The sequence below is a fragment of the Mytilus edulis genome, chromosome 1 (assembly GCF_963676685.1).
Source record: "Mytilus edulis chromosome 1, xbMytEdul2.2, whole genome shotgun sequence".
Taxonomy (NCBI): domain Eukaryota; kingdom Metazoa; phylum Mollusca; class Bivalvia; order Mytilida; family Mytilidae; genus Mytilus; species Mytilus edulis.
The window spans coordinates 38,373,076-38,385,453 of NC_092344.1; positions in this window are offsets into that span (position 1 = coordinate 38,373,076).

Consider the following 12,378-nt stretch of genomic DNA (forward strand, 5'->3'; position numbering starts at 1 on the left):
CATCGTTGTAAATATAATGGAATTTGATGGTCTACAAGTGAAAGGTTTAGCTAGATATAAAACCAGGTTCAATCCACCATTTTCGGCATAAGGAGATGCCTGTACCAAGTCAAGAATATGACAATTGATATCCATTCGGCATGTTCGTTTCATGTGTTTTGGCTTTTGATTTTGCCATTTGATTGGGAACTTTCCGTTTTGAATTTTTCTCGGAGTGCAGTAGTTTTGTGATTTTACCTTTTATACAAAACACAACACAACCACAGACTGAACAACACCATCCCAACAAAAACTGGTGTTGATCTCAGGTGCTACGGAATGTTTTATCATGATTTTATTGTACATGTATTAAAAAGACTTTAAAAGCAGTAAAACTTTTAAAGATATAAAAGAAAAAAACCCATCTTGATTGCCATGATTGTCTCTTCTGTAGGTCTCGTTGCAATAGTGTATACTTATTCACTGAGTATGAGTGTATTAGTAAGTTTATTGTCTTCGATGTGCAACTATTGCCCTGTATACTTATTGACTGGGTATGAGTGGAATAGTTAAGTTTATTGTCCCCGATGCCGAGCCGAGGGCAATAATTGTATCCGAAGGAACAATAAACTTACTATTCCAAGAATATCCAGTCAGTAAGTGTTTTATTATACCGAAAGAGACAACGGACACAAAGTGATGCCAAGTACTAAAAGACATAGCTGACAAAAATTACTTTTTATATTTGAAAGAGACGACAGACACATAGTGTTGACAATTATCCAATTGTTATTATGGGTTCCAATAAAAGAAAGCAATTGTAAGTTTAAAGCTTCATTTTTTTTTCATTACAACAGAATTAAGTTAACAGAACAACAATTCCAACAAATTCATTTGATAACCAATAGACATTAGTTTTGTTGAAAGTAGAAATTAACAGAACAATTGTTGATACTGTTGTTGGCGAAACCTGACGGAGTCGGAAATCCAGCTATGATCTGAAATGTGTTTAAATTACAATTTGGGCAATTTGTCACTGTCTGAGAATTATTTTGAACAAGCACTTGGTGTGTTTCAAAGTTGGTTATTTCATTCAAAACATTTCAACATCATTCACATCATTTGGAATATAAGGACAAGAAACAGTTGATGATTTAAACGGTATTGTCACTGGTTTTGGACAGGTTCTCTTTTCACAGCAGTGCTTAGCACGTCATACATTTACCGTTTTTTCTTCACGCTCAGTCTATGACTGTACGAAGCAAGAGCCTTCTCTGACTTATCCCTACTAAGGCCCATAATATGCCTACTTGCAATGCCCCCACCATGGGCTGTGATGTCGGTACTACGTATGAAATTATTTGTTTAGCGTTTAGAAAGTTCACATTCTGTTCTTATTTTGGGCATCATATTACCAAGCGAGTTTTTCCCACAGGAATATATTATCAAACCATAAATAATCTGTAGACAAAACACTGGACGCCGGCTTCGGTCTCTGCCAAAAATTATCATTTAGCGGGTTGATTTTGCTCATGAACTTTGTAAATGTGACAACTGGACAATTTACGTCACCTGAAATTCAAAATAAAAAATAATATAGGAAATATTATGTATATCATATTATACGTCAGTTATCATTTTCTCTATCATATAAAATAATATTTTCACTATTTTTCAAATTACAAAAGTTGAACCGGTCAATATTGGAGCAGTCAATAGTTTCCAACTGAGATGCGCAAAATGTAACAATATGTAGCTACAATGAAGTTGTGTTGGTCCTTTCGATATATTTTATTTTTAGTTTTTGAGGTATTTCTTTGTTTTTCTTTTCATTTTTTTTAATGTTCGGTTTGCTTTGTGTGTTACAATTCTAAATAATGCGACAACAAAAGTTCAAACTTGAGTAAGGTGCATGGACAGTCTGCAATAACCAAAAAGTTAAATGTTTTGACTATTGTACTGATTTCAACTTGAGATATTTACCTGGTAGTTCCTACATTCTGCCATTACTATGATCATTGTCAGCAAAGTTTTCACCTCTGATTCTTCGTTTGACGTCTTATTTTCAGTCCAACATACTTTCTGTCCTGTCCGTCTCGTTCCTGTTCAAATTCTGCTTTCTGCACTTCTCTAAGATTCTCCCTTCCACAATTACAGAAGTGAAACTCGTATTCAAAAAATGTTCGTTTCTGCATTTCCGAAATCAAACCTTCTAAATCTCCATCCCGATTGAACCATTGTTTGATCAGTCGTCTGATGATTATTTGGGGGATTCCCATGATTTGGTGTATGTTCGAACGTCTCGGGAATCTACATTTATGAATGTGATAAATATCGAAAGACCCGAATGAACTAATAAAAACCCGTTAGCCAATCCCGTAGCTGCATTTAAAATTCCGCGAAATATAATGACGATTTCGGTCAAATAATTTCACCCAGGTCCAATAGTTGGAAACTATTGACCGGTCTAATAGTTCAACGCTTGTAATTTGAAAGATATTGAAAATATTGTGTACTTATTTTATATAGAAAATGATAACTGAGGAATAATAAAAAAATATATTTATATATATTTTTATCATATTTCAAACATGTTTTTGAAAAAAAAGTTTGTTTTATATCAAATGCAATAGAAACATTGACCAAGGAAAACCCAATCAATACAAGGGTCGTATAAATAAAGGCAACAGTAGTATACTGCTGTTAAAAATTCATAAATCGATTGAGAAAAAAACAAATCCGGATTACAAACTAAATCTGAGGGAAACACATCAAATATAAGAGAACTACGACACAACAGAAACGCAACACTAAAATGTAACACGCACAGAAACGAACTATAATATGACAAAGGCCATTTTCATGACTTGGTACAGGACATTTAAAGAAAATATGGTGGGTTGAACCTGGTTTTATGGCTAGCCAAACCTCGCACGTTTATGGCAGTGTTAAATATGACACTAAAATGACACCAATACATGACAGGAATACAGTACAAATAAATGCAAGAGCATCCAGGACAGAGAATTACACAAATAAACAATACCATATCGTACATTTCGACAACGAAACAGAAACACTGAAGTGAACAAAAAACAAACGACAATGAAACGCACACAGAAACAAACTATACGATAACAATTGCCATTTTCCTGACTTGATACAGGACATATTTTTAGAAAAAATGGTGGGTTGAACCTGGTTTTATGGCTAGCCAAACCTCCCGTTTTTATTGCAATATTAAATATAACATCAAAATGACATTCTAGTTCAACTCATTAATGTGAGTGACAACATTTAAATAGTTAGTCCTGTTAGAAGGTCTGTTAGATTACAAAGGGTCACAATTATAATTATAGATTCAGATTCAATATTTTATTATAGTCTCACCACATAAAAAACAAATCAGATTCACAGAAATAAACATGAAACATTTTTAGACCTGAAGGAAAGGAAAAAGCTGACTTATAAGTTGGTCAAACTCTTAGTTCTTACTCTTAGAATTAAATACATTATAAAATGTTTAAGCCAATACATTGGAAAGTTTTTAAACATCCAATTATCGAAATTGTACAAAAAAAGAGATACAGCAACTTCTCTTTTTTTTCTTCATTGTTTTATATTATTCTGCATCAATTTGAAAACTCATTTGATTCTGAACTCAAATGTATTCAGTTGTACTAAGGATTGTCTATAGTATTGTCTCAACATTGTCAGAGTATTTTGTTCATTGACACCAATACATCTCTCACTTGCTATATTGAAATAAAAAATAAACAAATTATGTGTAATAGCTGCATACTTGACGAATATATCGATAAATTTAAGAAAAAACAAATAATAAATGAAATCAACAAATAATACACAAAAATAAATTAAGTGATAAATAGTTATCAAAGGTACCAGGCCATACGCCAGACGCGTGTTTCTTCTACATAAGACTCATCAGTGAAAGAAATACAAAGTTGAAGATCACTGAGGACCCAAAATCCAAAAAAGTTATGCCGAATACAACTAAGGTAATCTATGCCTGGGATTAAAAAACAATCCTTAGTATTTCGAAAAAAAAATATTTTTGTAAATAGGAAATTTATAAAAATGACCATATAATTGATAAAACTCATATTTGAAAATAAAAACTTACCTGTAAAGTAGAAATTTGTGAAAGTATAATATATTGGAAGTCTTTGAAGTTGAAAATTACTGAATCTTGAAAAAATCTGAACATCTAACTTTATATGCCATAATGTTTATGGGGTAATGAAGGGAGAGTGATTATCAGTTTTTTTTCCAAACTCGGAATAATTTTAATTACCTCTGACATCAAGTACACATTAAAATAATACACCCGTATAGTCTACAATTGGATTCGAAAAGTTATAAAAGCATTATTATATAGATAGATAAATATACATAACCTTGAAATAACAAAAAAATTCACCTACGTGATTTTAAATATATAACAGTAACATTTGTATATATTTGCCTCATTTAAAACAGAACAAAATCACTTACAAATATTTAAATTTCTATGTTTAGCCTCAAAGTACATTTTTGCCTACTTAGTTCATTAATGTCTTTTTCTATTTAATCTTCATTGATTCAAATATGTTTGTTAGGACTAAAATAGGAAGATTTTGAGCTTAATTAAAGCGTAAAATACGGTATTTCAATTCTTGAATATTACATAACTCCTTTTTTTTCATTTATATTTTTTGTTTGTATACATTCATTTGTTCACTATCTATGGGAATTTACTATCAAATTGTCAAAAAGAAATTGGATCTTATTATAAGACATGTATTTGTCTTACTGTTTAAGTTTGTTTTGGTCATTTTTCTGTATTAAATATAAAACTTAACTGAAATGGCAGAATAATTCGTCTTTTGAATTTTACTTATAAGTGTTAATGATAAAGCAAAAAGGGAATATTCATCGTTATCAGACGGATCTTTTATTGAAATTAAACAATTAAATTGAAGGATTTATTATAGATTTGTCAGCTGTACAGAAATATATTTATTCATATTATATACTTATTCATACACAAATTATTGTATGGGCTAAACAACTTGGTTTTTAGATAGGTGCAATTACTTTTGTAAATAAATGAAGTAAAAAATATTGATCAATTCATATTTGTATGTTCAAAGTGCTGCCAAATTAAAATTTTGCACACGATCAACATTTTTTTTGCTGATATAAAACTGCATATAAAACTCCCAATAATTGAAACATTTGTCCTTATAATTACATTTTGAATGAAATTCAAAACAGTGTAGCTGTGGCCATTGATTGACACATTAAATTCATCCATTGACTGGGACAATTAAGGTTAACGTTTGTATGTAACTACCACTGCTCACTATGTACTTTTTAAAGACACTTAAACTATGGGGTCACCAAAGGTTCTCAACACATAAATAAAGTAATTCAAGAAATTAATCAGAAATAACACGATGTTTTGATTTATATATATTATATAAATCAAAACATAAAGGTTATTCTTGATTAATTTTTCGAATTATTTTATAATTAAAGGCGTTAAGAAACCTTTGGTGACCCCACAGTTTAAATGTCTATCGTAGGTACGTGGTGAACAGTGGTCGTTACAGACAAACGTTCACGTAAATTGTCCCACTGGCAGTCAATGGATGAATTTAATGTGTCAATCAATGGCCACAGCTACACTGTTTTGAATTTCATTCTATATGCTATATAACAATGACATAACGAGTCAAGTATGGTTGCAAACATTTTCATGGACACCATGTGTAATCATAAATCATGATTTATTTCATTTAAGGAATGACTGTTATATATTTTTCTTTCTATGAAGAAATAATATCAAAAAATGAGCAGAGAGAATAATCCGCGTAGCAGAGTATTTAAGAGTATCCACCACAATTTTTAGGTTTTTTAAAGTTGACCGAAAAATTAGTTCAGTCATTCCTTATAATTTAATTTTCTTTTTCGTTTTTTTAAGGAGTACATCATAAAAAACGTTGATGACGACACGGTCACATATCAAAATTATGTCTATTAGTTGATGGACAAAAAACTATCCGCCAATCAGAAGACGTGTCTCATCCAACATAAAGTTATTAGAAAATAAAATAGTATGTTGGAATGCCTCGTGAGTGTAGACTGCAAATCAATATTACGGAACATTATGAAATTATGTAAATATTATTTCAAAATACAGATATGATATTCTCTAGTATTTCATCAGCTATTTTCCCACATATTTTACATAATTTTCTTCGATTTGTTTTCCTATATCAGTGATTGGAACCTCGGAGAAACTAAAATTAGCGTTTATAAATTATTAAAATGTAAAATCACAAAAACACTGAACTCCGAGGAAAACTCATAACGGAAATCCCCAAGCAAATAGCTTAATCAAAAGCCGTTTTGTCTTTTATAAGGATAGGTATTTGTATAAAAAAAAACTATACTTTCAATCAAATATAGATATATATTAAAGTATTATACAGCTAAATTTAATAGATGCTTCATTGTACCAGATTTATAAAACAAAATGATTTTAACGCATTAAAAAACAATTGAAAATGTTTTTTTAGATTGCAGTATAAAGACAATAATAGTGCATTGACTTGACATATCAACGATATAAGGATGAGGCCCGAAACGAGGAAATAGCTCGGCACAGCCTCGCATTTCCCCGTTTCTAAGCCTCATCCTTATATCGTTGATATGTCAAGTCAATGCACTATTATTGTCTATATGTATACCCAATTGAATTGACAAGTATAGACATAACAAATAACAATTAATTTGAGTAATATTGTTCATTGGGGTATCTAGTTTTAAAAATGTGTGACGTGACTCGGCCAACCAACCAAGATGGTCGACATGGCTAAAAGTAGAACAGAGGGGTAAAATAAAGATTTTGGCTTATAACTCTGAAATCAAATCATTTAGAGCAAATCTGACATGGGGGTAACATTGTTTATCAGGTAAAGGTCTATCTGCCCTGAAATTTTCAGACGAATCGGACAACCGGTTGTTGGGTTGCTGCCCCTGAGTTGGCAATTTTAAGGAAATTATACCGGTTTTTAGGCTATTATCTTGAATATTATTATAGATAGAGATAAACTGTTAACAGCACTAATGTTCAGCAAGTAAGATCTACAAATAAGTCAACATGACCAAAATGGTCAGTTGACCCGTTAAGGAGTTATTGCCCTTTATAGTCATTTTTTACCAATTTTTTGTAAATTTTTGTAATCTTTTACAAAAAGCTTCTTCTTTGAAACTACTAAGCCAAATTTACCAATACTTGACCACAATCATCATTGGAGTATCTAGTTTGAAAAATGTGTGCGGTGACCCAGCCAACTAAACAAAATGGCTGCCATCGCTAAAAACAGAACAAAGGGGTAAAATGTAGATTTTGGCTTATAACCCAAAGCATTTAGAGCAACCGAACATGGGTTAAATTGTTTATCAAGGCAAGGTCTATCTGCCCAGAAACTTTAAGATGAATCGGACAACCGGTTGTTGGGTTGCTGCCCCTGAATTGGTAAATTTTAAGGAAATTTTGGTTATTATATTGAATATTATTATAGATAGAGATAAACTGTAAACAGCAAAATAAGACCTACAAATAAGTCAACATGATCAAAATGGTCAATTGACCCCTTAAATTGTTATTGCCCTTTACAACAATTTTTAACAATTTTCATAAATTTTGTAAATTTTTGTAAATTTTAACTAAATAGTTTCCTCTGTAACTAATGGCCCAAGTTCATTATAGATGGAAATAATTGTAAGTAGCAAGAATCTTCAGTAAAGTAAGATCTACAAACACGTCACCATCACCAAAACACAATTTTGACATTAATCCATCTTTGTGTCTATTGTTTCATATGCACACAGACCAAGGTGAGCGACACAGGCTCTTAGAGCCTCTAGTTAAACTAAAAATAATACTGTAAACAATTCTGCCCAAGGTTTATCAAAAAATGTTGTTTTCAATTTTTTACATCACTGGGTCTTTACCTCTCCTGGTGGACTACCAGTCCCCGAGGGTATCATCAGCTCAGTAGTCAGTATTTCGGTACTGACGTGATTTAACAAACTATACTAAAATTGTCCGTAGATAAATTTATAAATTATTAAGAAACTAAGGTTTCAACTCCCTCAGGCAAAGTTGACTTTAGATGAATTTGGCTATTTATTTTAGGTATTTTTGAAATATAGCTCTTCAACGGTTTCGGTACTTATACATCTTCGGAATTTCAAATGTTTGGATTTGAGCGTTCCTGAAAAAGGTTAATCCAGAAAAGCGGTTTGGACGCAAGAAATTATTAAAGATGTTGCTTTCAATTTTTTTCAACATATTTATGGAATGAGCAAATTAAAGTAAAGTTGGACAAAACGTCGCTTTTTTTCTAAATCTATCAGTATTTTTTTTATCTAGTTGTTCATTTTGTTGTAATCTGGGTATGCAACATTTTTTTGTTAGAATTTTGAATATTAAAACGTTTGGTATCAATCCATAATATTCTGTTATAGTCTATAAGGTGACAAAAGGAGGTCAACTCGGAAGTACCGCATTTATTTTAAAGATTATAATATTATATAAATACCTTTTATACTAGTAACTTTGAAAGTTTATGATATCTTATTACACCGCATTGTTTCTTGATGTTTATTCAGCAATCCATATTCACATTTCTTAGATTGTTCTTATCAAACTACAAGTATGCTCATGCAATAATAAATTTCAATTGAATATAATCGCAAAACAAGCAACAATTAAGTTCTTTATTTCAGAACACCATAGAAAATGTGGGACCATCAGAACTCTAACATGTTTAAAAAGTGGTACAATCAAAACTGGTTCATTCGGTATGCGTTCTACATTTATATTAACCGAACAAAAACACCATTTCTAAATAAAGTGCTATATCAATTTAAGATAAACATGTAGTTGCATATGTTTGAAAAACTTAGTTTAATGAGATGCACAAAATGATGTTACATGCATTTTGTTAAATCCATTTTACTTTTAAATGTAGAAATTATTATTTGATGTAGGTAACACATCTGGTAAAAACTTATGTAACCTAACTATTGTATAACATCAAAACGTGAAATGAAAAGATGCAACTATATCATCACATTTAATTAACGTTTGTATAAAATATAAACCACAAATAATACCTACGCAAAAAAAAGTGATGTGCAGTATTCATTACTCGTAATTGTTTTATACTTATGTCATGTATGTATGCATGTTATAGTGTAAAGTCATATTATAAATACGAATAAGGTGCGTCAAATCAAAAGAGAAAATAAAGTGTATGATAAGTCCCCTAAACATTGAAGATCAAAAAGTTTTAAAATCTATCAAATTCTTCAGATGTGTCGGTACTGGCATGATTTATAACAAACCTTTCTAAATTTGTCCGTTTATGAATTTTGAAATTTTTAAGAAACATAGGTTTCAACCCCCTCAGACAAAATTGACCTTAGATGGACTTGACTTTTTTATGTATGTTTGTCATATAGCTCTTCAACTGTTTCGGTACTTATACATTCTCGGCTTTCAAATATTTAGCTTTGAGCGGTCCTGATGAAGGTAAATCCAGACAAGAGCTTGGGACGCATACAATATTTTAACCTGTTGTTTTCAAATTTTTATGATTTTGAATTTTGCTATTGCATGAAAATTCTGCAAATTTGGAAACCAGAACACAACTAAATATTGAAATTAAGGGAATGAAACTATGCCGCCCTACAAATCGTTATCGTATAATATCATATAATTTTGCATCAATACCAAAAGGCAATATATATTAAACATAAGAGGAGTTTGAAAGATAGAAAGAAAAAAAATATCTCCAAAATCCGCCATTACAGGTAAATTTTACAAGGCAATGAAGCTGAAAAATATTCTTGTTGCCAGTTTCTTATATTATGGTCTTAGGTTAAATGAACAAGTATTTTCACAAATAATCTTCATTATGTGTTGAATCATCTGATACAATTGCTGTTAAGAAGAAGACAAGAGGTAGCGTTAAACTTTCACTATATGTTCTGCTATATACATATGTCGTCTCTTGAAATAAATCATAGATGTGATGAATAGTGTGTTGATCTCAATATTTCACAATGAACTAAAATTGAATGATATCATAGGAACCATGAAGTTTACTAACTGGTAACCTAAATCTAGAAATCGACAGAGATGACATTGTGTTATAAACTAAACTTTACAGCACTATAAATGAATTAGGATTTGTCATGTGATAAACGTTGGATACATCTATTGGCTGACCAGGATCTACTAACCATTCTTACGAACCTTAGTTCATCACTGTATTTGTATGGTTTGTTTTTGCTCAATCTTTGGTTTTCCTTGTAGTGTTTGATGGGCTGTTGTTTTTTGCTTAAGTAATGTTGCTGTCTTTAAACATTATTATTCGGATTTTCCGTTGGTTTAGTCTGACTTTTCTTCTCAACTTTCGAAGTCTTTTATTTGATAAATTTAACTTGATTCATAAATTTTTTTGTAACAAAGAATCGTATAACATTAATAGTATCTCACTTCATAAAGAAGACAGAAACAAGAATGTGTACCCAGTACACGGATGCCCAATCCGCACTATCATTTTCTATGTTCAGTGGACCGTGAAAATGGGGGAAATCTCTAATTTGGCATTCAAATTAGAAAGCTCATATCATAGAGAAAATGTGTACTAAATTTCAAGTTGATTGGACTTCAACTTCAACAAAAACTACCTCGACCAAAATCTTTAACCAAAACTTTGACCTGAATCGGGATGAACGGACGGACGAACGAACGAACAGACGAACGTACAGAAGGACGACGCACAGACCAGAAAACATAATGCCCATAAATAGGGCATAAACAAATTCATATGAATAAATTCCTAACTACATTGGTTAGGGACAATATAAAGGTCTCCTGTAATATCAGGGCCACAACTTATCAATCTTGAATTTCAAATATCAAATTCTGAATAAAATGAAGTAAAACAAGTTCAAATTTATTCAATGTATCAAAATATTGGTATTAATAAGAAAGGAACTGAGATGATAATTGGGATCAGACTTTGAGTGTATATATGTAACCAACACAATCTGACAGGTCATGAGTACCCTAATAAGAGACATAGATTGTCTCATTAAAATATACCCAACAATTCTTTTAATAATTTTTGACTCATTGGTTGATTGATTTGTTGCAGGATTTTTATTATTTTTTGGATCTGCTAACCCTTCCTGGGCTAAGGTCAACCTTGATTTATGGTAAGGTTCGTTTTGCTTAATCTTTTTGTTTTCTATGTTATGTTTTGTAAACTGTTGTTTTGTCTTTTGGTAGTTCTCCTCCTATATTTAATGCGTTTCCCTCAGTTTTAGTTTGTTACCCCGATTTTGTTTTTTGTCCATGGATTTATGAGTTTTGAACAGCAGAATACTACTGTTGCCTTTATATTTTTGTTATGTTGCCATGGTGTTGTCAGCTTGTAATAAACTTATCAGTTTGAAAATTCCTTTGGTGTCTTCTGCCTTTTCTTTTTTTACTAAATAAACAATTCAATTATGCACTTTTTATTTAGTGAAAATAATTTTGTGACAATAAATAAATTCTTAAAATCATTAACTAAATTATACAATATATTGATATAATGGTAACATTGTGGACGGCAAATACTTTCCTTAACAATCATGATTTTTTAAAGGTAAGATGACACAAAGAAAATTGCATATGACACAATCTCATACTAGAGCATAAATATTACAGAAATGGCAAAGAAATTGATTGATAGATGTAAACAAAAACCTTATCTAACTAATTATTCTTATCTAATTATACAACACAACACAACCTTGAAAGGAAAACATGTTAGACAACAAAAATGAAACACTAACAAAAAAAACAATAAACAAAAAGATACAACAAATTTAACAAGAGTGATACACAATATATCTTCAGCGAATTATTGGTGAAAACAAACCAATGATGCTGTGGATTCATTATCATTTGTTGGATACCAATTTTTGTGGATTTCGTGGATATAAGGAAACAAGAATTTTAGTGCAATTGACAAGTATTCTATTGGAATGCATGCAGATTTTAATAACCTGTTACTCTGTGTAAATTTCAATTAACAACTTTACTGCATTAAAATGACATCTAATTTACATTACTCACAAGTAAAAAAAAAACCAGTTATGCATGCAAAATGAAATGTATTTCATTAATGCAATTTATGGATTGGAGGTCTGAATGAAGACATATATAAACAATATCATGGAAGAAACACAAACAGTTACTGCCAACAATTTTGAAGAAAACTTAGACCATTTTAAAAGGACAAGAAATATGGACAGCAAATATTG